General features: G+C 40.3%; 1 protein-coding gene across 8 annotated transcripts in view; it reads left to right on the top strand.

Moving 5' to 3' along the window:
* The first annotated feature begins 1,417 nt into the window (after positions 1 to 1,417).
* The window catches only part of Mical3 (microtubule associated monooxygenase, calponin and LIM domain containing 3), a 216,196-nt gene continuing 193,718 nt past the window's right edge, over positions 1,418 to 23,895 (top strand). For 4 of the 8 annotated variants that reach the window (XM_078015553.1, XM_078015552.1, XM_078015550.1 and 1 more), the window contains exon 1: positions 17,754 to 17,943. The gene's annotated coding sequence lies outside the window, so the exon portion shown is untranslated. Of the gene's footprint in view, positions 1,769 to 17,753; positions 17,944 to 23,895 lie in introns of those variants that run through there. The other 4 variants (XM_078015555.1, XM_078015554.1, XM_078015557.1 and 1 more) reach the window with 3 other exon arrangements.

Genomic DNA, 23,895 nt, shown 5'->3' with positions numbered 1-23,895 from the left:
ATAAATTATGTAAAGATATTTAGAGTTCCAATTTTTTTAAAAAAATATTTATTGGGAGGGGCTGGAATTGTGGCTTAGTGGTAGAGTGTTCACCTAGTATGCATGAGGCACTGGGTTCGATCCTCAGCACCACATAAATATAAAATAAAGATGTTATGTCCATCTAAAACTAAAAAACAAATATTAAATAAATATTTTTTAAAAAAATATTTATTTTTTAGTTGTAGTTAGACACAGTACCTTTATTTTATTTTTTTATTTTTATGTGGTGCTGAGGAGTGAACCCAGAGTTTTACTGCTGAGCCACAACCCCAGCCCTTAGAGTTCCAATATTTTATGCACTTTTTGCAAAACTGACTCTGAGAAATGCATTATTCTAATGTTGACTTTGTTTGTAAGCATTGTGCATGTACATGAAGACATTGAAACTTCCTCAGTAAGTGAAGAGATGTCCTTTTTGTATATCTACATTTGTGAAAGATGAAAGTTCTCAAGATCCTAGCTATATGAGTGACTGTATATGTAGTAGGGACCCACTGTGTTTTTGGTTAATGTTTCCATAAGACTTATGTTGTATTTCTGATTTCTGCAGTTAAAAATATGAGTACACACAATTATCAGCCATAGTGATGTGCATTTATATATTTCACTTTTTTACCTATTTATCTATGAATACAACTTGTCTACTCATAACAGATGGCTGTCCTGAGTACACCTGAGTGTTTATGCTTGCAAAAACATGTAAGTTTTAAAGAATTTTTAAAATTTATCTGCAGAATTATATTATTGAGATGCTGATCTTTGGGGATTTTAGACTTTAGAGATTTTAGGTCATTTCAGGATTATGGTAATTGGGATTGTGTCTTGGAATTATAGCCCAAACCCACCACCATCCAAATAGCAAAAGGAATAATAGCAACTTAATTTTATAGAGTTTTCAATCTTTCATACTGTTGAAATTTACCACAACTCAAGAGAGGTTAAGTGACTTGCTCAGCGTTCAACTCTTTGTTCCTTCTCTAGATCCCCAGATATCACTCTTCAGCTGACACTACTGGGAGGAGTATTTTAAGGGTAAGCCTAGAGAACATCAGCTGTGTATAGGAGAATTCTCTGCGGCAAGTAGCCTCAGGGTTGTGATGGAATTTCTAACCCTTAAAATACTCCTAAGTGTGTTGAAGTAGTGATTGGGGATGGAGGAGAAAGAGAAAAAAGACGGAGGAGGAGGAATTATTTGGTTTCGGTTTGAGCCTCAAGAACGGACTTTCTGGGTGGTAATATCCAGAAACTCCACTTCTCTTGGGTCCCTTTTAGCTCAACTGATGCCCAGGAGAGAGTCTGTACGTCACCACTTATCTATTACCTTCTTTCCACCGCCTTCCCCAGCCACCGCGGGAGCCGCGGGCGCCTGGTTACTATGGCAACCGCGACCAGCCCGCAGCCAGCTCTGCTGCGACACTGACTTCTCCAACCTCAGCTGAGATGCCGTGGTGAGAACCGACAGTGAGGCAGAAGCCAGCATCTCATTCCTTCTTCACTATTCTCATCATGAATTTCCGGACCCTGAGAGGACTGGGGGTAAGGGACAAGGAATGAACAAGAGCCTCCGGATGCTAACCTCCTGTGGGATTCCAGCTGCAAGTGGAGCGTGCAACACTTAAGTTGTGTGCAGCCATTCCAGCGGCACCTGTGTTCTGAGGACTGACTGACCCTGGGAAGGCAGACACTCGCCGCCGATGGAGAAGATGCTGCTTTGAAGCTCTCATTGGTATGTACCATCAAATTTTCCTCTGGCTGAGCAGATTTTCTAAATGACAAGGTTTTGTGTCTTGATTGATGGCTCTTTTTTTAAAATCCCATCTTTTAACTGCTTATGGCTTTAAATTGCATTTGCCTTTCTTACATCTCTAGGTCTCCCTTTAAACGTTCTACTCTCTTAATCAGTGGGAGCTACACCCCCAGTATCCGTAATCTTATTTATCACACCCCACCGGTGCAGAGACCATGCATCACAAATACACACCCTAGAAATAGCAGAGAAGCAGCAGAGTTCAGTTTCCCAGCCACTATAATCCAATTTTATTTATGTTTCTGTCTGCAATCAAAGAAATAGAGACCTTAGGCAAAAAAAAAGGTGGTATGTCAGATGTCAGTGGAATGCCATAAGATTCCTAGCAAAGCCTTGTCCTTTCTGGTGAGCTGAGTGAATCATTCCATTAGCTCATCCAGAGGAAACAATTGTTACACAAGGAGGGACCTCTATTTCAGTCCAGTAGAGGGCGTCAGCGCTTGCCTACACAGCTCAGTAAACAGGCCCAAAGATGAAATAGGCGCACACGTACGCATGAACTCCCAGGCTGCAATGGACCCGCGAAAGTGCTGCTCTTCGGGATCTTTAAACAAAGGGATGGTTAAATTCATTCCCTGCTAGAAGCAATGGGACGGGCCAAATGACTTCTGGAGGGTTGTATTTGTTTTGGAATCAAATGATTATGATTAGGTATTTTCTGTATATCAAGTCCTTCCCTTGCCTTCCAACCTCTTGCTTTTCCTCCCCTCCCCCCCCCACCTTTCTTATTGGTCTATTGCTGTGATCAACTATTTAGAATTTTCATTGTTGGAAAGGTGAAACCTAGTTAGAATGAAAGATAAACAAACTCAAGGCTGAACCAGTGCACCCGCTCCCCTCCGCAGTACTATTCCATTGGTTCTTTCCCCTGACTGCTATGGTGCTTCCCCCTTTAAAAAATGCCAATGCTTTGGTCTCATTCTCCAGAGATTTTGATTTAATTGATCTGGGATACAGCTTAAACACTGTTGTTTTTGTTTATTGTTTTTTTGTTTTTTAAGCTTCCAGATGACTCCAATGAGCTAAGATTGAAATCTGCTGTTCTAGTCGTCAGGATCTAGTTGTGTCAAGTGAATTTGGTAATAGTTAAGCTTCTCTAATAGGCTGCCGTTGTAAGGCCGAGCATATAATTGTCATGAATTCCTAAAAGCTACAGGCAAAGACACCTGGCAGGAACTTGGGCTGCTCAAAGAAGCTGAGAAGGAAGGTGATGTTTCAGAAGAGGAAGGGAAGATCTGTCTCGGAATAGATTCCATCACTAAGTGAAATGTTCTGACCTATATTTCAGGGCAAGGAGAAAAGGAGATATGTACCTTTGCAAAACTGTAGAGTGAAAGCCTGGCCCCTTAGATTTATGGACTCCATGTTTATGTATTAATCAGCATCACATGTGTAAATATCCCATCTACCCACTGCAAGGAGGATGGATATTTGGAAAGAAGAGAACAGGGATGCAGGGGTCTCTCTAGTGAAGGAAAAAGTAACAAAAAGGTCATCTAGGAATTATAGTCTTATCTTTCTTTAGGTCTGATACCCTTCAAAATACCCTCAAACACCTCCTAAGTCTTTGGGAAAACCTAGAGATTTTCTTTTCCTGAAAATTGGAGCAGCAGGGTAAAATCCTCTCCACAAGTACTCTCGCAGATTGCAGGGCACAACTGTTCTTCTACCTCTATCTCACAAATATTCACAAATCATAAATGCTGAGAAGCAGGTGGGAGGTAGAAATTACACAGCAAGTTTGCAACACCTAAGGGGCTCAAGGACATTTAGGTAAGGCCTTAGAACTCTGGGCCCAAGAAGCTACATTTTACTTTATTTTTGTAAAATATATTTTTATTTGTAAGTAGACACAATACCTTTATATATTTATTTATTTTTATGTATGCTGAGGATAGAACCCAGTACTTCATTTGAGCTAGGCAAATGCTTTACCACTGAGCCACAACCCTAGCCCAAGAAGGTAAATTTTAAAATATACTAGAATGTATGATCTACCAATCTGGTGCCAGAGCTTCTCCAGTCAGCTTCCTAAGGCTCTTGCTTTCATTTTGGATAGACAGAGAAAAAAAGTAAGCATAAATGACAGTACTGAGTCTTCTGAAAACCTTGGCTAGTTTCAGTCATTTATCTTATAAGTTGGCAAGAGAGTTAAGTTATTGTGTAAAGAGCATATAACCCACTGAATTGGAACCACACAGCATTGTATGCCAGGGTCACTCAGGGAGGGACTGAGAGGTATCTCCCAACACAGAATGGCCACAGCTCTCCCACAATGATGTGCCAGATTACTTGTCTCTACTTTCCCTTAGTGACCTACCAAACCCTCTCCTTGTGCCTCCTTGCCAAGAAATCTCCAGTTATAACCACCTCCATCCTCCCTTTTACTCATTGTTTTTCAAGTTCTGTGGCACAGCCATAGAACATTACTTGGTTTCCTGCAGTCACCCAGACCTCCTGAAACAATACCTTCACTTTCTCTGCCTGAGCTTCCTCCAGGGTCTCCCCCAGGATTTCACTCTGTCAAGATGGCTAAGGGTATTCTATACCTGGGCAGCTCATAGCCTCTCTCACTAAATTAGTGCTGCTTCCGATCAGTTTTGCCTAGCCCACAGAAGCTTCTGCTACTGCCACCCCTAACACCCTTTCTTAAAAGTTACCTCACCTCATAAGGTAGTTGGGGCTAACCCTGTGAAGGCTACCAGCCCATTAGATGGCTAACCTAGCAACAGGAAAAACATGTCTCATTTCTCACTGTCCCCTTCCACCATAACCACCAATAACTATTCTCTGAAAAAAGCAATTTACTTCACAGGTCACCGGAGAAAAATGTCCAGTTGATCTGACTTGATCCATGTCTATCAGTTCATCTTTGTAAACAATACACAAACTCACATTGGAGATAGTAGGGAGTTTTTGATGCTTTAATAAAATGCTATTTTACACTTTTCAAACTGCAGATTGTGACATCATTGAGCCATGAAATCAAGTTGATGGGTCGTGGCCAGCATTTTCCAAAGGAAAAAAGCTAATAGAACAGAAAATGTCAGAGTACTTTCATGTAGTGAAGTTTTATTTTCTAGAATTTGTGTTTCAGTTTTATGTATATGATGTTTGGGTGAAATGAGTCCTTACATAAATGTATTTCTTATTGTGATCATAGTCAAATTACTTTTAAATTCATTACCTTTCCGGGCTGTGGCTCAGAGGTGTGTGTGAGGCACTGGGTTCGATTCTCAGCACCACATATAAATAAATAAAATAAATGTCTATCAACAACTAAAAAAATAAATAAATAAAAATTCATTACCTTTCAGCAATCACTGAAGGAAATTAGAGTTGAATTAGTGAAATATTAAAAAGTCAAATTCTAAAAAAGTTAGCAAAAACCATAGAATTCAGTAAATATTTTGTTTGCTTTGTTTTGATGCTGGGGATGGAACTCAGGGCCTCACACATGCTCAGTGAGTTCTATCACTGAGCTACACTTCAACCTGGACCAAACCTTTAATAAATTATTTTTAATCCTGAGAAGGAAAAAAGTAAACATCTCTATTTTTTAATAAGCATTATAATTTCATGCAGAGCTACCTACTGTATTATATGACATTCTGGAAATAACAAAACTTTAGTGAAAGGAAACAGATTAGCAATTGCCTAGGGCTGGGGGTATAGGAGAGAATTTTATAATAAAAGGGTATAAGAAACTTTTCTGTATAGAACTACTTTTTAATTGTATTTATTTGTTAAAAGTCATACACTGTACACTAAGAAGAGTAAATATTATGACATATAAATTACACCTCAATAAACCTGACTGGGGTGGGGCTAGTGATGTAGCTCAGAGGGAGAGTGCCCGCCTGGCATGCACTTGGTTCCACCAGTAGTACAAATAAACAAACAAATCAACAAACAAACCTGATTAGATGCTAAAAGCAAAAACAAACAAAAACCCTCCATGGGGCTAGGGATGTTGCTCAGTGGTAGAGCATTTGCCTAAAATGTGCAAGGCTCTAGATCAATCCTCAGCACCACACAAACGAAACAAAACAAAAATCCAGGATAAATTCACAGTACATAAAAAGAAATTCATCCATTTGAGGAAGGAAATGCAATGAGCAAATAAATGGGTATATATTCATCATCAATTATAGCAAAACTGTGATATTATTTCACTTCTTGCTAATGATTAATGATGTTTAAAAACCACAATGTAATGCTATGGCAGTTACAGTAAAATAGCATTGCTTATTATGGGTTGCATTGTAAATTGATAAAATCTGGACAGAATACAATATTATAACACATGGAAAAATCCATAAAATCATCACACCCAGGAATTTATTCCCACAAGTTAATTAAGAAAGTTTTTCTTATTTTGTTTTTGTTTTAAGACAGGGTCTGTGTCACCTGTACTTATCTCTAACTCCTGGCCTTAAGCAATCCTTGTCTCAGCCTCCTGAGTACCTGAGACAAGCACCACGTTGTCCAGCAACAAAGATTTTTAAAATTCCAAATACAAAAAAAAAAGATATTCTCTACTGTGTTATTATAATAGAAAAAATAGATATAGCTGAAATATCCAATGTTACAGAAACAGTTTTGAAATTTGTGGTACATAAATACAATACAGTATTTTGTACTCAAAAAAAAAATCCAGAGAAAAGTAGAAAGAATCGTGGTAAAATTTGTAATAAAATGAACAATAGCAGAATACAAAATAGCAATTGTGTCATGTCATGTTTGTAACTTTAATGTGTGCATATAGAAGATGAAATGCCCATATACAAGTAACTCTGCTGAAGCAATGGCTTATAGATGAGTTTTTGGTGTTCAAAAAACATTTGCTGGCTGTGTAATGGCACATGCTTATAATTAATCCTGTAGGCTGAAGCAAGAGAATCATAAGTTCAAGGTCAATCTCAGCAACTTAATACGACCCTGTTTCAAAACAAACCAATCAATCAATAAATCAATAGAACAGGTGATGTAGCTTTGCAGAAAAGTACCCCTGGGTTCAATCTCCAGTATCTAAAAAAATAAGTAAATACATAAACATTTCCTGCTATTACATTATTTTCAATAACAAAGAACCCTCAAATAAAACCTTTAAGATTGGACCTGGTGTGATGCCACATGCCTGTAATCCCAGCAACTTGGGAGGTTGAGGCAGGAGGATCACAAGTTGGAAGCCAGCCTGGGCAACTTAGACCCTATCTCAAAATAAACTTTTATAAAAGGGCTGGGATTGTAGCTTAGTGGTAGAGTGCTTGCCTTAGCATAGGTTCAATCCCCAGTGCCACACACACACACACACACAAAAAAAAAAAAAATTAAATTAAAAAATTTAAAAAAGAGTAAAAGGCTATAAATGTGGAAGAAGGGAAAGGGAAGGAATTCATATTACTATTCATATTACTATGTAAAATGTTTTGTTGGCCCTAGAAACCAGAACCAAAAAAAAAAAAAATCCCAAGAGTCACAATTATGTTAAATAAATGTAAGCTGTGTGGATTGTCTTTCATGCTTCCTGTAAACTAAAAAAAAAAGGATTGGGCAAACATCAATTTGGACACAGTCTGTTTAGTTTGGTAAAGTCCTTGCTCAGGGCAGGTAGTTTGTCAATATCTACTGACAGACTGATTAAATATCAGAGCCACCTTTTAGTTGTACTTTTCACAATCAAAGACCTGGAAAACCTTAAGTTTATCTCTAAAAAAGCAACAGAGATCTTAATACAAATAATATTTTCTCTTTAACTGTATATAGTAAGGAACTTTAATTTTTCCAATATTAGAAACATACCTTTGGGGACTTTTCTCAATTCTTAAAAGAATTGTTAAAAACAGGGCTGTTGTGGCTCAGTGGTAGAGCACGCTCGTCTAGAACGTGCAAGGCCCTGGGTTTAATCCTCAGTACCACATATAAATAAATAAATAAATAAAGATATTGTGTCCAATTACACTAAAAAAATAAATATTAAAAAAAAGAACAGGGCTGGGGATATAGCTCAAGGGGACAGGAATGTAAGAACATATTAAGTAGGTCCCACTTCTTAGGGGAAATACAAGATACACATTGAACAGTGCTCTGGGAGAACTTTCTTAGAAATTTGCCTAATGTGAATGTTTAATGATGGAGCTTTTTCTTTTAAAGTGGAAAAGAGGGAAGGAGAAGAAAGTGGGCCAGGAGCAAAAATGACAATTTGGGAAATCTGTTCTCTCCTTCTGGGTTGTTATTTTCAAATCAAATGGCCTAGCTTATATTCCTGGACTTTCCTTAACCTTTGGTTGGCTATATAACCTTAGATGAACATGTAGTGTCTCTGGGCCTCATTTTATCATCCTGAGAGGGTTGAAAATTCTTACCCTATTCATTCTTATCCTATTCATTCTCCAAAGGCAAGCTGCATGGGAGACTCAGACTGTGTGCAGACTGATGTTTGCCCAATCCTCTTTTTTTTTTCCTAAGGGTATCTGAGTTTCCTGGTAGACAGGATACCCGGAAATACCCAAGTTTAAAAAACTAATAAGGGCAGAGGAGACAGAGATATGAAGGAAATCTGTAGGTGTGTGTGTGTGTGTGTGTGTGTGTGTGTGTGTGTGAGAGAGAGAGAGAGAGAGAGAGAGAGAGAGAGAGAGAGAGAGAGAGATTGTACTTGGAACAAGTCAGAAGTGGTAATCTAGTAATTTTTAGACTAAATAAGGTGTCAATTACTTTACTATGTAGCGATCATGATTTTCACTTTTAGGGGAGGAGACATTAATATTGGTTAGATATACTCTAGGCCAGGTACTTTCATATGTCATCTTCATCAACCTTCAGTAGCTCTGTCAATGAACCACTATTCTCCCCATTTTTCTGATTTAGAGATACTGTAATGCACAGACATTAATGTGACTGCATTTTTAATGCAGAAAGCAGAGAAGAAGAAATTTGAACTCATCTTGTTTTCAGGACAAAATTCCCATTCTCATCATGCCCTCATGTCAGGCAGAATTGGATTCAAACTCTAGCTGTGGCACTAATTAACCATGTGACCTTGGGAAGTTTATTAACTTTGCTATATCCCCAAAAAACAAATGCCGAATGTTTTCTCTGATACAAAGAGGTTGACTCATAGTGGGGTAGCGAGGGGGAGCATGGGAGGAATAGATGAATTCTAGATAGGGAAGAGGGGTGGGAGGGAAAGGGAGGGGGCAGGGGATTCTCAAGGATGGTGGAATGTGATGGACATCATTATCCAAAGTACATGTATGAAGACACGAATTGAGTGTCAAAATACTTTATATACAACCAGAGATATGAAAAATTGTGGTATTTCTATGTAATAAGAATCATAATGCATTTTGCTATCATTTATTTTTTTTAAATAAATTTAAAAAGATCTTAGGAGAATAAGAATGTATAGTGATGGGTTTTCTCTTTTTCTTCTCCTTCTCCTCCTTCACCTTCTCCTCCTTCTTCTTCCCCTTCCTCTTCCTCCTCCTTCTCCTCCTCCCCTTTCCCCTTCCTCCTCCACCTCCACCTCTTCCTCCTCGTCCTCTTCCTCTTCTTCTTCATTGTTGCAAACAACAGAAATAGTTCCTTGGACTAACTTTGGGGAAGGAAGGAAGAAATGTATTGAAATGCTATGAGTTAGTTCATTTAAATGAATGAAAGAAAAGTAAACAGCCAGGTTTGGGGAAGAATGATAATCTGGGCAGCTAAGAAAATCTAAAGAATAGGGAAGGTATTTCCTTCTTCAGGGTATTCTTTTTTTTTTCTTTTTTTCTTTTTTAGAAAGAGAGAGAGAATTTTTTTTAATATTTATTTTTTAGTTTTCGGCAGACACAATATCTTTGTTTGTATGTGGTGCTGAGGATTGAACCCGGGCTGCATGCATGCCAGGCCAGCGCGCTACCACTTGAGCCACATCCCCAGCCCGCTCAGGGTATTCTTGACAGGATGAATCAGTTATGATCATTTTTAGTTTTTGTGTGGCTCTCTGTTTACCACTCAACATTTTGAGAGGTTAAAGTGACCTAGGTTGCCTCTTGGAAAAGCACAGGCACCTTGATCCACATTTCTACCAGGCTACATGCAGGTCCTTATTGCAGAGCTGCAGGGGGTCTGGATGTTGGGTTACCAAAAGCCAGATGAACTGACAAGGTGATCCTGCAAGAGACTGGCTTGAAGGCTTTGGCTACCTCAAGCCTTGTCTGAAAGCCCTGGGAGCTGAGGGTATCACTATACAGCACTCATTAAGTGACCAATCAAGGGACAAGCTCAGGTTCATATAATAAGCTTCAGCCTGCCATTTGCCTAGTTTCAGCTTTGTTGAGCCCCCCCTTCCTCCTCTGAGGGCTATTTTATTTTTATTTTTATTTTTGGTAATGCTGAGGATGGAGCCCAAGCAGGCTGGGCAAGCACTCTACCACTGAGCTACAGCTCCAATCCTCATCCCTATCCCCAAGTTTTCAATGAAGTTTCTCAGCAGGCAGGGGTTGGAGTCCATAGTGGTGTCTTGGCTTTTGCTCTACTGATGACTGTCAGCTTATGTTTACTTTTCCTGAGAGGTTTTGTTGTAAGATATTCAAGATTTTTAGGAAACAAAAGTAGTTTCTTTATAAGGTTAGGGACATCTGGCCCAAGAAGCCTAACAGTCTTAGAGGTTTTATATTTCTACTTTCTTGTCAATTTCTACCTTCTTGTCAATTGTTTTTCAAATATTTATTTTTTAGTTGTAATTGGAACACAATACCTTTATTTATTTATCTTTAAGTGGTGCTGAGGATCAAACCCAGGGCCTCACACGTACTAGGTGAGCTCTCTACCACTGGGCCACAACCCCAGCCCCACCTTGTTAATTATGGTAGTTCTGCCTTGTTAATACATTCAGGGTAGGTTTCCAAATATGGTGAAAGATAATACTTAGGACCTGTGATCATGGAGGTGGCCTGGGGACCTAAAAGACCATAAAATCTGGAAGAGATAAGAATGTTTTTCTCAACCCCTTTTCTCTTTTGTTTTGTTTTGTTGGTGGTAGGGGCTGCTGTTTTGAAACCATATTTTCTTTCCTCTCCTAAAATTAAAAGGCACAAATAGACAAAAAGAGGATAACTTCTCTGACTTTGGACTTTGTTTTTTGGTGTTTTTTTTTTTTTTTTTTTTGGTTTTGTTTTTTATTTTTTCTGCCCTGCTGGGGATAAAACCCAGGTCCCTGTGCATCCTAGGCAAACACTTTACCACTAAGATTATTTCAAGAGATTCAAATCTCCACCTGTCTATTCACACAAGTTAGCATTAATCCTTTCAACTTCTTTTTCCTTCTAACCCACCACCCTTCCTCCGCCAAGGGCAGTCAGGTGTTTTGAAAGGTTCTAGCTAAAAAGCAGTAGGAACTGTGCTTATTCTTTGCAAGTGGAACTAGGACAAGATGAGTTTCAGTTGGGAGACCCTTCTTTTCCATCTTCCCATGATGAAATACTACTTCTCTTTGAAGGGATCATTCAGCCCTTCCTTCATAATTTTCCCCTGATTACTTAGAAGCCTTCTCAATCTCAGGAGTAGCATGTTCCAACTTGCAAGAATTCTTCTTACTTTCTTATTTTCTCTGCATATGGTGAACCTTGGGGTCAGACCCACTTGTCTCGTTGTCCTTGACACAGCTGTCAGTGCCCAGACAGTTGCCTTGTCTATCAAGAAACTTAGGAGTGAATGAATGAATGAAAAAGAGTCAGAGGCTTAAATCAAACAATACTTCACATGATCCCATTTGGGAGAAAGAGAATTTGGAATCCTGTATATGCCTTTACTACATTTAGATAAAGGAAGGTTTTTACATCTGTTCCTTCCCTATAAAAGCCTGATCCACTTGGATGTGTCTTTTCTTCAATTTGAAAGTGTTGATTTCTGTGCCAGGGGATTCAAGTTCCTTAGTTTCATCCTGAGGCTTTATCTATCATCTATCACTATTCCACTTCCTAAATACACGGTTTCATATGCTGTCTCTGCCCTTTCCCTCCTCCTTCCCTCAGTTCCTTTCCCTCTGGTTGTTTTTTGTTTTTGTTTTTATTTTTAGCTTTTTTGCTCTTTCGCAGTTGAAAACATAGCTATGTAAAATAGTCATATTGATTTGGGTTGAACTTGACCTTTGCCACATGTAATTTTGAAGCTAATGTTAATTTTAAGAGCAATCTGTTTGAGCAAGTAGGACTGGAAACACTTGGTAAGATTCTTCCCAAAAGGAATCAGCTGGGCACAGCAGCAAACATCTGTGATCCCAGATACCCAGGGGGCTGAGGCAGGAGGATGACAAGTTGTAATCAGCCTCAGCAATTTAGGTAGACCCAGCCTCAAAATGAAAAAAAAGCTGGGGATGTAGCTCACAGCTGGGTTCAATTCCCAGTACTGACCACACACTCAGACACAGACACACACACACAGGCACATGCACACAAACATAAAAGAACCAATCACGAGGTTAGTATACTTGTTTTGAGTTCCTCAGATATGTACTATTTAGTCCTGTCTGAAATAAGGCACAGAGATTCTAAGGCCTGTGTTCAGAGACCCTAAGCCCTGTAGAGTAAAATTACATATATAAAATCATGTGCATATAAATTTTTCTAAGCTGGAACTGCATATGAAGATAGACATCTAGAAAAAAACAAAATCCTGTTCGCAAAATTTGCTAAATTTCCTAGAGACTTTCAAGAACCCCAGTCAGAGTTGTCTCAGGGAAGAGTCTTCCTGCAAGTTATAATGATACTCTAGGAATTTATCTTTTGATGATGATTATGATGTGATGGTTCTAGATTTTATTTTGCAGTGACATTAGTGACTAGAGATTTCTTCCACAAAGTCCTAATTTGTTTTTTCTTGCTTTTACAACATAGAGTTCCTGGCTATTACACAGCATACATATGCCAGTGAATTAGGGTAAACCCCTCTCAAATTTGTTGTCATTGCATTATGAAAAATTGATGCAGAAGAACATTTGCAATTTTGTCAAGCTGCATTTTAATTTCCTTTCTGCTTACAGGATGAAAACTTGTAAATCAGTCAGAAACTAGTTAGAAAGTAAAAGATTTCTACTTTTTTATTTTTATTTTTTTGGTAAGATGTTAGCCTAGAAATAAACTCCAGAACCCAGGATTAAATCTTGCAGCTCTGCAATACCCAGTCCATGGATCCCCTCTGCTTCTCTGCAGCAGATTGGGTTGGCTCTGAGCCAATCCTTCTATATAGAAGATGTGCAAAGACATCAAACCTATCCTGTCCTATGTCTTCAGGAAGTCTCTGTGACAATGATTGAATCTCTGGAATCAAATTTGTTCCAAACCACTGTGCTACTCCTTCTCTACTCTCATATCCTGTCTAAGGCATTTTGGGAGCCTTTAGGCCACAAACAGCTTGGGATTTCCCTGGAGCTACTTTGAAGCTGAACACCCGTGGGGGTCATAATAAACTGAATACATGGCAGTAATGGGTCTGATATTTGGAATGCTTGGAAAGGGAGGACTGAATCTCATAACTCACAATGGCTATCAGTAGCTCCTATAGCTACCTGCATTCACTTTAAGTCCAGAGGGGGGTTGTGGTAAATTCCATCTAAACTATATCAGGAATGGGGAGAGTAATAAAGCTTTCACTACACTTCAGGTAGTTAAAATAGATAATTTTTTTTCATCTAGCCAATTGGCAAAGATAACAAAAGAAGAGAAATGCTTAGGATTAGTGAGGGTTCAGACAAATATCTCCAATCTACATTGATGGTAGTTATAAATCGGTATTAACTTCCTGAAAGATAATTTGGCAATATACATGAGGTATTTTTAAAATGTGTATATTCTTTGATCAAGTATTCTATTTTTAGAAATATTAGGAAATACTTATAGAAATATATAGACACATACATACATAACCCTTGAAGTTACATATAATAATGAAAAATTGGAAATAATCTTAATGACCAAAAATCAAATCTTGGTTAAATAACATAAAGTACAGCCATATGACACATCCATTTAAAATAATGTTTTCAAATAATACATAGTGGCATGGAAAAAATTCTTAGTTCATTAACTGTAGGTTGCAAAGCAGAACAATCAAAAAATTTTAAAAGGGTCTATACATAAAAAAACACTATATACATATGTTCATGGAAAAAAAATACAGGAAATATATATGTCAAAATAATGACAATCAAGCTGGGTGCAGAGGCACTCGCCTATAGTCCCAGCTATTTAAGAAGCCGCAGCAGGGGGATAGCTTAAGCCCAGGAGTTCTAGACCAGCCTGGGTAACATAGCAGGATCCTGTCTCAAAAAAAACCAAAACAACAAAACCACACACAAACACAAACTGGATGGAATACTGTCCCACACTCTTTAAAGCACTCAGGCTGACTCATCCCTTACCAGAGTGGGTCTGATGTTTATCACCCTTATCACCCTTATCCACTTAGGAAGTACGTGCTTCATATGTGATCCACAGGATAACCACACACAACCTGACAGTTTTTGTTCTAGAAGGTGCTGCCCCCTCCCCCCAAATAAATAAAATGCCCAGATAAGCAGAGACATTTTAGAGCTCTCTGGGGATAAGAAAAGACAGGCATATTCTGAGAGTGGAAATTAACTGGATTGAGTAGGATTGGGACTGGCAAAGAGCAATTCAGGAGTTGGCTTCAGAATTAGCGAGCTCAGGATTCTTAATCAATATTAACTTTGTTACTCCCACACAATTTTGCTAGCTTGTCCACCCCTGTGAGAATTTCAACAGTTTAGAAAGAATGAAGTCATTAGCCCAGTCAATATTTTCAGGGCTGTGTTACAACTGCCAGTGGAGCAGGATATTTTACTGAATAACAAAATAGAACTTCTGGGAGCTGGTTGGCAGAGGCACTGCACAGAGAAATCCCTTCCTCATGAACATGGGGCCCATTTAATTGCCAAGCATTCTAGGCGTGGGAGCAGTTTTTGTTGCCTTTTATTATTGAATTTGCCAATGTGTCAAAGACATAAGCCCATGAGCAGAATATGGACAACAAACCAGTAGAAACAACTATCCTTGCTTCTCACCCTTAATAGAAGTGTTTTCTTGTTTTCTGCCCATTGTAAGTACTTCTTGCACCATACTTCCTGAAACCCCATGACATAGGTCTTGCTATTTTGTATTTATTTCCTTGTTGCTTACAATTGTTGTCTGGTTGTTACATACATAAAAAGGTTATGTTCAGAGGTTGGGGCTGTAGCACAGTAGCAGAGCACTTGCCTAGCATGTGTGAGGCACTTGTGTTTGATCCTTAGCACCACATAAAAATGAACAAATAAAATAAAGGCATGCTATCCATCAACAACTACAAAAAAATTAATAAAAAGTTATGTTCACTCAGGGAATGGGGATTGCAACGTGGAAAACCAAGCTCCATTATTTACCAGCCTTCTTACCTTGGATAAATTGATCAGCCTCTCTGAGCTATAAACAAACTTGTACTAACTCTCCATACATGATTGTCTTGAGGCTCAAATGATATTACAATATAGAAATAAAGGTAAAACATAGGTATTGACATCATCTTTTCTATGGAATGCAGTTGATTTTTTTTTTAAAGAGAGAGAGAGAATTTTTTAATATCTATTTTTCAGTTTTCGGTGAACACAACATCTTTATTTTATTTTTTTTATGTGGTGCTGAGGATCGAACCCAGTGCCCCACGCATGTCAGGCGAGTGCGTTACCGCTTGAGCCACATCCCCAGCCCCCAGTTGATTTTTTTGCAAGGGAATGCAGCTGATTTTTTTTTTTTTTTTTTTTTTTTTTTTGCAGGGGCGGTGGTTACTGGGGATTTAACTCAGGGGCACTTCACTGAGCCACATCCACAGCCCTATTTTGCATTTTATTCACTGAGTTTCTTAGCATCTTGGTTTTGCTGAGGCTGGTCTTGAACTCATGATCCTACTGCCTCCGGAGCAGCTGGGATTAGAGGCATGCCCCACCATGCCTGCTGCAGATTTTTAATTAGCAGGCTGGGGATGAGGCTTGGTGGTAGAGTGTCTGCATTGCACCCATGAAGCCCTGGGTTGAATTCCCAGCACCTCTCCACCCTCTCCCCCCCAACAAAAAATCAGAAGACAGCGCTTTCTTTCAGAGTTGGCACTAGAATCAGACCTCTGTGTGCACTTAGGCAAATCAGCTTCTGTAAGCTTTTGTTTCCTCTTTGGAGGAATGATAGTACAAATGAGAATAATAATGGAACTTCTTAAAGTTGATATGAGGGTGAAATGAAATAATGAACACAAAGCACTTCCCAACAATACACAGCACATAGGAAACAGTTAATAAACATAAGCTGCTGTTGCTGTGGCTATATACTGGTGAGAAAAGGAAGTATGTCAATAAGGAATGCATATTGGGGCAGAGAGCATGGAAAATTATTTAGGAGGGCACAGAGTCGATATGGGAGCTCTTATATACCAATAGCTTCTGGTAACTAATCTGGGAAGATTACCTGGCGGGATTGGACTTTCTGGGACTCTTTGCACAATGGATGGACGATGAGTGCTCTGGCGTGGAGTGGTGCTGTTAGAAAGGTTGTGTCTTAAACATCTGTTATCAGGTTGGATGGAGGTCAAGTGACCAAATGATATGAGGTTGAACAATTATGAAATATATATAGTACAGTTGGTCCAAAGTGTGGCAGGCAAAATGTAGGCCTAGCTGCTCTGTGTAAAGCTCTAAAATAGAGTAGGCCACCAAAGAATTTTTGCAGTCGTGAATTTGACATGCAATGTGACTGAAAGCACTACTGGCCATGCATAGTTGAGTGGTGTGTTATAGACTTCAGATAGGGACACACTTTAGCAACCCTGATGAGTACTGATTGGTGGAATTTGTTGCTGAAGGCAGGAATTTTGGACAGCTCAACAGACAAAAAAATTATTAATTGAAGCGTCCTCTGATTATGAGGAAGAGAGAAGGAAGAGGAAGAGTTGACTCTTGAAGAGCAGAAAATAAGATATTGGGAAGTGTCTGTGTATCCATAATAAGAATGATTTTCTTTAAGAGATGAGAGTCCCAGAAAGAATACTAAATTTGTCTTTACAAAAAATGGGGTTGATCTTGTGTCTCTATAAAGGATTTGTTGTCAGAAAGTCTACCTACTTTCAACCAAAGTTCTTTAAAGATGATGAAGCATGCCTGAAATTGTAGATATTACAAATCCTGTGCCAAAGATGATAGGATCACAAAACATCAGAGATCAACCGTGGTACAACCTCATTGGAATAGATGAGGAAACTGAGGCCAAGAATTGAACTTACTTAACTACTCAAAGTCATATAAATATATTTGATTCAGTTATCTCTTATATTCATTTTATCTCTTTCTTCCTTCAAATTAAAGTTCTATTACTTTCTTGGTTTCACCTCTGGATAGATAAAGGAAAAAAAAAAAAATCTAGTTTGGTTTCATAGCAGCTACTGAGCAACAAACAAGTCCCCTTTAAAATGCATCCTCTCTTCTTTCCATCTGGCAGGCTTTGATACGCCCCTCTTGTTTTTCCATTGGTCATTTTGTGTGGCTTCTCGCCCCCTTCCAAGATTCCCAGCCAATCACCTCTTCCTTCTCTCCCTCCCTAAAGGCCTTTGGGGAATGTACCATATGGACCGTGAAGGGGGTAAACAGGAGGAAGGAGTGGCAACAGCTCCACTCCTTTACCTTTTGTATATAATCCATGAGATCCTGGTAAAACCTTAGTTTGGAGATAGCCACAGAGTCTTGAAGACCGAATTCCGTGCCAGCTGCAGAGACTCACTGAGCACTCTCGCCCCCAGGGCTGGGGTCCTGTGGTTGGTTCTGGAGGGCCGCAGCCCCCGCCCTCCCATGTGCCCGCCCAGGCCCAGTCACCGGCGGCGGCGCCGCTGCTCCAGCCGCTGCCGCTGCCGCTGCCGCTGCCGCTGCCGCTGCCGCTGCCGCTGCCGCTGCCGCCCGCGCTATAAGCTGCGGGCCGGCGCTCAGGGTTGCGGAGCTGCGGGTCCCGGAGAGGGCTGGGCGGCCCAGCCGGCCACAAGGACGCCGGCGCCGGGGGACACAGCAGCATGAGGTGGAGGTGAGGACGGGGCTTGGAGTCCTCGACCGGTTTCAACGGTCTCAGGGAGCCGCATCCCATCTGCGCTCCGAGCTCGGGGTTTCCGGCGCCCCGGGCTCGCCGCGGCCGGCGACTCTGGCGCGAATGACTACTGCGATCGGACATGTGGCCAAAGACCTCCCTCCTGGGCCGCCCGTGGGGCTGTAGCCCCGGGGTGGCTCTTGGCGCCTCCTTCTGGCGTCCCTTTCCAGCCCTTTTACTCGCGGGGTGGCAGCGCCTGCGAGGAAACCCCCTCCTCGCGTGTCCTGCCCTTCCTGGTCTCTGTCTTTGACCTCCGGGAGTCGGATGTTAGGTCAAGTTCGATTGTGTAGGTCGCACGGTTCCAGGTCAGGCGGACAGTGGGGGAAGGCATGGGAGGCTTCCCGCTTGTTGTGGGAGTACTGGGGAGAGTGCTTTGGATTTGATGTGCTGGGGGAGACTTTTGGCAAGGGGCTGCGGGGATAAAGATCATTCATCTTAAGCAGGGTCCAGAGGTTTGGGAAGAGGCTGTGAACCTCCCTGCGGCTTCTGAGAAGATTCCCAGCCTCCAAGGGTAAAATCCTCTCTGGCTATACCTTGTCTGGAGTCTGGCATTCACTGTGTGTGGGTTGCTGAGGTCGTTATGGCAGATGTCCATGAGTGAACACAAATTTTCTATTCATGGTGGACTGAATGGGGTGATGGCAGCCACTTAGGCCTGTTATCTAAGGGCCGCCCCCCCTTCCTTAACTGCCTTAGAAAGTGGTTAACACTATTGGAGGTCTCCATGGCACACTAGAAATTCCTAGTTTAAAAATCACCTTGAGGAGCCCTACACAGATCTGGGGCTTGCCTGGTGTTAACAGAAAGCCAGATGTGACTTTCTGTTTGCTACATAGACAATCATTTAGGCTTGTACCCACTTGCAGGTTTCTGCCATCTCAGCCCAGCGTTGATGGCATCATCCAGCCCTTTCATAATAGTTTGTTAGGAAGAAGGGGTCCTTTAGGCCCCCCAGGTATGACCTCGGTACCTCATCCTATTAGGGGTCATGGGCTAATATCTTGGCTAATTTTTCTCCGGAGTCTGAATGCAGAGAAATAATTTCCAAGAATACAGATCACCTTTATGTTCTGGTTTTTTTTTTTTTTTTTTTCCACCTCTGGGGGGGGGGTACTAGGGATTGAACTCAGGGACATTCAACCACTGAGCCACATCCCCAGCTCTATTTGGTATTTTATTTAGAGACAGGGTCTCACTGAATTGCTTGGCACCTCGCTGTTGCTGAGGCTGGCTTTGAACCCGTGATCCTCCTCTCTCAGCCTCCTGAGCCACTGGGATTACAAGCGTGTGCCACATTTATGTTCTTTTAATGTTGGTGTTTAAGGCAGACATTAATTATGGTTTACATGAAATGGGTTAATGCGAGAAATGAAGGTGAATTGTGGATGATATTTTTTAGTTTCTTTTTTAAATTTGTTTTTAGTTGTAGTTGGACACAATACCTTTATTTATGTGTTTATTTTTATGTGAGGCTGAGTAGCTACAACTTCAGCCGTGTTTTTTAGTTTCTTTTAAAAAAGTTTATTACTTTTTTCAATTTTAAATGAGATGTAGATGGAGAGAATGGCACTTAAATTTAAATACCAGAACACCAGTGTGAATTTGGTTCCATTTGACAGTTTGCTACATAGACAATCATTTAGGCTTGTACCCCAGGAGTGAGAGTGAATTAGATTTTATGGTGAGAAAGACATCTTATTACAAATTGCTGTTGCCAGCAAGAAGGTGTTATCTTCTCATTACCTGGCCACACAGATGTGGGTTCATTGTTGTGGTCACCTTTTCCTGTGAGCACATCTCTAAAGGGCCTTTAAGAGGATATTATAAATTCCACAGCTGATTGTCACATGTACTCAGGTCAGAAAATTGGCCAGGTTATTTTAATCTAACAGTGAGTTTTCTTGTTCTCCAGGTTATAAAATTTTTTAAAAAAATTTTTATTTAAAATTTTTTGGATAGTGTATTAAATAGCATGAGTTAATTTCAGAATTAAAAGAAAGATGTTTGAGTGTTTCTCTTAGAAAGAAAGAATTTTTTAGAACTTGGACCTGGTTCCTCAGCCAAAGCTCCTTTTTGTGTTTTACAGTCCTAATATTTTGAAATGTCTTAAAACTTTACCACCAGGTAGAAATTTTTCCCCGACCTGAGAAGATATATTTGTGTTTTTAGATGTGAGGGAGAGAACCACCTTTGGAAATAAGGTAGGGAAAAATACTTAGCATATTGCTCACTTGGCACATAGTAGGTATTCAGTAATGATAAGTGAATTTTTCCTTTTCTCCTTTGTTTTGGGAGATCTGCTGTTGGGATGATGAAATTGGATGCAGTTTTTTGTTGTTGTTATTGTTGTTTTGGTATCAGGGATTGAACTCAGGGGCACTCAACCATTAAGCCACATTTCCAGCCCTTTTTTGTGTTTAATTTAGAGAGAGGGTTTCATTGAGTTGATTAGCAGCTCGATGTTGCTGAGCTTGGCTTTGAACTCACCATCCTACTGCCTCAGCTACCTGAGCTGCTGGAATTACAGGTGTGTGCCAAGGTGCTCTGTCTGGATGCAGCTTCCTTAGTAAATTAGAAAGAATAGCACCTCCCCCTTCCTATGCTAATCTCCAGTTCTCCTGTTTTTTTTTTTTTTTCCAGAGTAGAAATTAGAAGTTTATTAAAGGACAGCAGAAAAGACTTCTCCCGGAGGAAGAAGGGGACCAAAGAGGTGGAATCCTCTCCTGTATTTTAATAGTAGGCTTTTAAATGAAACACACCTCTGGACCTAGAAGTAAAAATCAAACAAGGAAAAATTGAGGTCTTCCTCCTGGTTTATATGTTGCATTTTTAAAGAAAGGACGGTGCATGCCCTAGAAGAGGTCTTAATACTACTCAGTGCATAAGAATAAATGCCAGAATTGACTCTTTTTGGGTCATTTTAGTAGTGTCACAGGTGAGTGTTTTGGTTAACGTTGGCTTAATATGTCACCATGGAATCAAAACCAGTTTCCAATTTCTCTTGGAGCTGGCATCTGAGAAGTGGCACAGGATAGTAGAAGCTGGACCGGTAGGCAGGGGTAGACTCTTCTTCTGCTTTCATGGACACTACTTCTGAGCTGAGCTCTGCAAGGAGCAGCTATTTAGCTCCTCCTGCTTATAGCAGGCTCATGTGAACAGATTAAAAGGTTATCAGACCTAATGTTCTTGAAATGTAAGAACCATCATTGATTTATAATATTGGGCATGGCATTTGAATATTAATCACGCTCTGGATTTAACTGCTTTTTTCTCTTAAGTGAAATCTTTTTCATCACCTCTTATCTCATTGAGTTTTATTTGTCACTGAGGTCATCAGAGCTTAGAATAGTATATTATTCCCATTTTATAGATGAAGAAATGAAGGTGACATGTTACACTCTAAGTTGGAAGTGAATTGGACCTTGAACTAGAACTTGACTTGGATTTTCCTTCTTATATTATTTATTTATTTTTTTGTGGTGCCGAGGATGGAACCCAGTGCCTCACACTTCTAGGCAAATTTTAAGTGAAATGTAGATGGAGAGAATGGCATTTAAATTTAAATACCAGGACACCAATGTGTATTTGGTTCATTGATACCTTTGGAGGAAAATATACATATTCACACATCCACACCTTTTTTTGCGGGGGGGGGGGGGGGGGGGGGGGGGGGGGGGCATTGAAAGACTTAAATAAGAGACCATACTGTTATGCTTTTATGATGATTAGATAGCTAAGAATAATCAACATTTATTGAGTGTGTATCTGCAGGAACCTATGCTAGGCTTTGTGTACATCACCTAATTTACAGATGACAGAGATATGTTTGGTGAGATCCCAGAACAAGGGAGTGAAAGTGAGACCCTTGACCAAGAGCAAGGTTGGGGCTCATACCTAGACTTTCTGATTCCAAAGTGTGTCTGCTCAACTTCATGCTTTACTGGTAACTAATGAGCAGTTCTCAGAGTTCCTAACACCTGATGATGCTACCCTTCCTGGGTCTGATGTCTGTGGGTGGACTGGAGCGTTAGTTTTCTTTGCAGTACAGTTTTTACACTTTTGTTTTTTTTTTTTCCTTTGCCAGAAATAGTCCTCTATTCAGGTAAATGGGCATTACTTTAAAAAAAAGAAAAATAGTCAAGAGCTGAAAAATCATCTCTATTTGGAGAGTGTGAAGTATTTAATAGAAGCAGATGGGAAAATTAGGGCCAGAGAGAACTGTAGTAGACAGAGGACATTAGTGATGTTCCAACCCAGAGGCCATCTATAGTGTCCACGCTTTTTTTAACGTAAGCTGATGTTTGAAATTGTAAAACTGGAGGTGTAGCACTTCTCCTAAAGTCTGTGCAGTAAGTATAGATTACAGAGTTGAAAATCTGATGCCTTTTGGTCTTTTAACTTCTACAAATAATGCAGCACATTGTGGGAATGAAGGGAATGTTTTTTTGGAAATTTCCCTAAACTCTTTGTGGACTTCCCCTTTCTTCTAGTCACCCCTCTGTCGTCTTTTGTTCCACTTTTCAGAATTCCACTCTGATCCTTGGAGTTGGATGGGGTGAAGGTATGTGTCAGACACTTCTGGGGTGCTTGGATATACCAGAGGGCAGAACAATATCCCTTCCCTTGTGGAATTCAGTTGTACATGGCTGTTTGCTTGGGGGGTAGTCTTTGGTTATCTTTAGATACACAGGAACCATTATCCAAAAGCTGGAAGGGAGAACAAGGAAACAATCTCCCTAAACCATTCAATTCATTGATTTTTTTGTCATTGGCAAGATGGAGTTGCACAGAGGAGACATTGCCACAACTTTTTAAAAAAGGATTAAAGAATGGAGAAATAGGACTATGGGATTGTACCTTGGTGGAAGAGGAAGGATAGGAGTCTCTGCTGAGTAGTAAGATCATTGGCAAGAACAACCAAGCCTTTTTAGTGTCTGTTAAACCCTACACTGCTCTGCAGTGCCTAGCTCTGTGGCTGAGACAGGAGTGAATTTGTGTGGTGTGTGATTGATATCTAGCAGAGGAGTCTTTCTGCACTGGGTGGCTCTGCAGGTGTCTATTTAATTGTATATTCAGTGAAGGATTGGACCTGGTTAACTCTGGAAAGAGAGAGAGAGTACAGCTGAGTGGTTACCTGGTAGCTTCTACTGGCTTTTCCTTACTGCTTTAAAATAAATATACAAAGACAAAGTGAAACTTTGATTGGTTCCAATCTCTCTCCATGTCTTTCCAACTCTGGGGAGAGGGTCAGGAAGAACAAGAGTACTCACTCCCAACACCTGTAGCCCAGAGTTCCTTACCATTGGCTGTCCCTGGCCTACAAAAAGCCAACTCACCAAGGTTAATATTCCTCCATGTTTCCCTGCTCTTCCCCTGACTCCTCCTCTAAAGCTTCTGATCATTGAGGATTGTTGGGTTTGTGAATGGAAAAGGGAAAAAGGTTGTCAGAGCAGCTTCCCTAAGCTAATGGCAGTTGTGATCAACAGCAGCAGTGGACAGACACTGGAAATAGTTGTCTGCATACGGTCCTGTTTTGAGTGCTTATGTGTCCTGAGGTACTTAGTCCTCAGAGGGTAGGTGCTGTTCCAGTTTCATATATAGAAGGTGGTGGACTCAAAATTCTGACTCAGGTATTTGACTCTGAAGTTGTGCTCTCACAGGGTTGGACAGACTCTCTCAGGGCTCTTTCTATCCTGGTGTCATTCTTTGCTCTTTTCAGAGTCCTCTTTACATCTTCCGCCTCTTCATTCTGAAAAGCTACCAAAAACATAGATGTTGGTTAACTTCAGATTCCTTTAATTGTTCCTGGCATATTTCCCGGGACAGTAAGGAGTAATTCTGAAGTATTTGGAGGAGGACATAGGCCCAGGTGCACTTCCCAGAAGGGGCTCT

This window comes from Ictidomys tridecemlineatus, chromosome 6 (assembly GCF_052094955.1).
Source record: "Ictidomys tridecemlineatus isolate mIctTri1 chromosome 6, mIctTri1.hap1, whole genome shotgun sequence".
NCBI lineage: Eukaryota > Metazoa > Chordata > Mammalia > Rodentia > Sciuridae > Ictidomys > Ictidomys tridecemlineatus.
Note: the sequence above shows the minus strand (reverse complement) of the source record. Positions and strands in the feature narration are given on the sequence as shown.